Here is a 3,101-nt window from a genome sequence, read left to right as displayed (position 1 = left end):
GGGGGGGGGGGGGGGGGGGGGGGGGGGGGGGGGGGGGGGGTGGTCACCGCGTCTCTGCTTTGTGTCAACATTAGTTCCCGACCCAACTCAGAAAAACAAGCCTCATCTTTTTTAGGGAAACATAACACAAAACTCATACTAGTCGAGCAGCTATACAGTTTGTGGTTAAGAGGACTGGTGGAGGGGCGCCTGGGTGGCTCAGTCAGTTGAGCGTCTGACTCTTTGACTTCAGCTCAGGTCATGATCTCAGGGTTGTGGGATTGAGCCCCGTGTCAGGCTCCGCACTGAGTGTGGAACCTGCTTAAGATTCTCTCTCCCTCTCTCTCTCTGCACCTCTCCCCCACTCACTCCCTCACTGTGTCTCATTCTCCCTCTAAAAAAAAAAAAAAAATGAGTAGGCTGATCCATACAAGTGGGTTGTGATCCTGGATAAACCACTTACTAACCGGTGAGTTTTAGAATGCTTTTAAATCTCCTGGGCCTCAGTTTCCTCATCTGCAACATGACGGTCATAAAACCTACTCCACGTTCCTGTGCTGAGGTTCCAGTACCAGGCCTGGGGCCAGCAGAAGCTATTGGGGCCCCACCCGCTGGCCTGGACTCATCCTGGAGATGAACCGCAGTCAGCTCCCATTCAGCAAGTGGCTTCTCCATCTTCCTGCCTGAGGGTTTCCTCTGGCCCTGTGAGGGGGGGCCCTCCACCAGTGACATATGGGAGGTCACGGATAAAAACCCCAGCTTCCACACCCAGGCACCAGGCACGCTCCCCTCCGTCTCTCAGGGGCCCCCCACCGGGCACCAATTGCCCACCGCGGTAACATGCTTATTAGCTCACCCTCTACTGGCTTTCCCGTTTCCCTCTCTCATTGCTCCGCCCCTCCCAGTGCCTCCTGGATCACTTCCCAAACCAATTATTGCGCTTAGATCCTTGTTTCAGGGTCGGCTTGGGTGGGAATCCAACCTAGACACTGGCACGACTCGAGCACCTCGCGAACAATACCGTGTTACCTCTGCAGTTTCCAGATATTTGAAATTCAAGTGGGGATTTCTATGCCTGTATTTTGTGTGTGTTTTAAAAAATTCTCTTGGAACTCTCCAGGAAGGACTCCTCTCCCTGTGGACTCATGTCAGCCCTCCGGTCCGTGGCCCTCAGGAGGACCGCTGAGATAATGCTCTCAATATCCCTAAGATTCCCTGGGCCTTTGGGTCACACGAACTCCACGTGAGTGTTGGGGGTGGGTGTTGTGAGTCAAACGGCATCCCCCCCAAAAGATATGTCCTTACCCGCAGGACCTCATTTGGAAGGAGGGTCTTCCCAGATGATTAAGTTAAGATGAGGTCATTGATGTGGGTCTCAATCCACTAAGACTGGCGTCCTTACGAAAAAGGAGAATTTGGACACAGCGATGGATGCACGCAGGGAAAACATCATGTGATTAGACTTACACTGCCACAGTCAAGGAGCCATCGGAGGCCAGGGGAGAAGCCTGGAACAGATCTTCCCTGTGCCCTCAGAAGAAACACAGCCCCCCTATACCTTGATTTTGGACTTCTGGCCTCCAGGGCCGTGTCACAATGCATTCTTGTGTAAGCCGCTCGGTTTGTGTACTTTGTTATGTCAGCCCTACCAGATGGACACCGAGGGGCTATGTTTGCATACTGTCCCCGTGTGTGGCGGCAAGCGCTGTGTGCGTACCGTGGCGGGTCTTCCTGAAGCTGGCCTCTTTCTGTGTGATCCTACGGACTCCTGGACAGATCAGTCCTTGGCACTTGTAGCCCAGGCTAAGCCTTCCTCCAGGGCCCTTCCTCCAGGGCCGTTCCTTAGCCTTTCGGCGCCAGGTTGTGCCGTGTCCCTCGCCTCCTGCTGCCCTTTGTCTACCAAGCTTCCGATATGGTTCCGTGGAAATCTGTGGTGGCTCCTCCCCACGGGGGCCTTCTTCCCTAAGATTCATCCAGGCTCCGCCCCCACGCTCTACTGACACTGCATTTAACACTGAAGTGAAAGGTACATTACGGACAAAGCCTCACCCCTCTCAGAAGTTATGTGCTCATCAGAAGGAGATCAGCACCTAAGAAATGATCCTTTCGGTGACAGGAATTTAAGCTCGGTGCCCTTAGATCGTTCACCACCTCCACCGCAAGGTGCCACAGACCCCTCAACACTGACCTCACTGCTGTCATCTCTGGCCCGGCCAATTGCAGGGACCTCGTGGGCTGGGATACTCTGTTTGCTCCTCCAGACTCACCCTTTGGCTTCTCCACCCCGCTTTGAGCCCTGAAAGGCTGGCCTCTGCGGGATGCATCCCCTGGGAAGCTGCCATCCAGCTTCAGGTTGGATTTAACCAATGGGCATCTCTGGCGGGAGGTAAGAGAGTGGGAGGCCGGGACATGGGAGAATTCATTCCCTGGGCTCCCTCGCCTCTCCTGCCCGGGCCAGCTTGGCCCCGGCTGCTTTCCTCTACCTAAGCCCCCAGCTCCTGTCCAGTGGCCCTCTCCTGTAGCCATGGAACTCTGCTGTCTGGGAAATCTTCCATTTCTTCCGAGAATGCCATCTGTTTCCTTCCCAGAGCCTGACTGACACGCCTCCTAATCATGATCCTTGGGCTCCAATTTCACCTGTCACCATCCAACCCACCCTCCAAGCTCCTCTCTGAGTGAGCTTTCTAAAGCTCGGAACATGTCACTATTTAAACACTGATGGGCCCCCCACTGCCTCCTGGGGGCTGCAATGCAAATGCCTCCCGGCGTCATCGAGTTCCTTTACAATCTGGCCCCGGCCCACACTCTGGCCGGGTCTCCTGCTCCCTGTAAAGCCGCCAGAGCGTTGGCCACACCACGCAGCCTGCGCTTCACCGCACAAGCCCCGCATGCTCAGGGCTTCCCCGAAGCGCATTGCTCCTCTTTCTGTACCTGAGGAACATGCATCCTTCAAGCCTCGACCCAAGAGCACGCGCTCCTGGAAGATGTCACTCCTCTTCCAACTCTCCCGGCCCGGGGCGAGCTACACGCCGCCGTGCGGTTTGTGTAGATCTCTGAGCCAAGGCTTGTCCGGGCAGCCGATGGGTAGACTGTTGGCCTGTTTGTCTTTCCCACAAGGTGGT

The sequence above is a fragment of the Panthera uncia genome, chromosome X (genome assembly GCF_023721935.1).
Source record: "Panthera uncia isolate 11264 chromosome X, Puncia_PCG_1.0, whole genome shotgun sequence".
NCBI classification, from domain to species: domain Eukaryota; kingdom Metazoa; phylum Chordata; class Mammalia; order Carnivora; family Felidae; genus Panthera; species Panthera uncia.
Note: the sequence above shows the minus strand (reverse complement) of the source record.